Raw genomic sequence first — 764 nt, forward strand, 5'->3', positions numbered from 1 at the left:
TAAGTTTGTTCTTCCTGTATATTATACTTGAAGAACGCTGTGAATTATGATCATTTCCTCATTTATTTCTTTTCAACTGTTGATAACCTTCTTATTATTTTGATGTGTTAACGTGTTGTTGATGTGATTGTAACAGATCTCAAGTGATATACACGAGGAGGTGGATAGTCATAACCGGATGTTAGACCACATGGTTTGCATATAACTATAAAAAATATTTACCATTTGCACTGCTACTTTTTTGTTCTTCTTTGATAAAATGTTGGTATTTGTTTAAGGGAATGACATGGATTCTTCAAAAGGAGTTCTTTCAGGAACTATGGACAAATTCAAAATGGTATGTGGATTGTGGAATTGTAAAACCCTATGGCTTTTGCAGTAGAGTTTTCATCTGGTTCTGATTTTTCTTTGTATTTGTTTTCTTCTCTACTTTTTTCCCCACTCTTTTAATTATGTTGTACCTTCTTTCAGGTCTTTGAGAAAAAATCCAGCCGAAGAACGTTTTCACTTATAGAATCCTTTGTTGTGCTTTTCCTTATAACATACTTTTTTATGTTGTAATTCAGGCCCGTGAATTCCTTCCAAATGGGGTGATCTCAACCAGACCCAAATTTTTGCTAAGATTGAAATGTTGAGGTGATTTTGATGTCTTCATAGTGTTAACTTTTCTCTTTTAAGATATAATCTTATTGACTATGCTGATTCAATCTTATGTCTATGTTGAAATTAGGGCCTGACCCATTTTAATGAGATTCTATGAGAAG

General features: G+C 32.9%; 1 long non-coding RNA gene across 1 annotated transcript; it reads left to right on the plus strand.

The window, feature by feature from the left end:
- On the plus strand, nt 233-513 carry LOC110264251. The gene is made up of 2 exons (XR_002350046.1): nt 233-337; nt 472-513. It is a non-coding gene; the product is annotated as an uncharacterized LOC110264251 (long non-coding RNA).

Source organism: Arachis ipaensis, chromosome B07, assembly GCF_000816755.2.
Source record: "Arachis ipaensis cultivar K30076 chromosome B07, Araip1.1, whole genome shotgun sequence".
Taxonomy (NCBI): domain Eukaryota; kingdom Viridiplantae; phylum Streptophyta; class Magnoliopsida; order Fabales; family Fabaceae; genus Arachis; species Arachis ipaensis.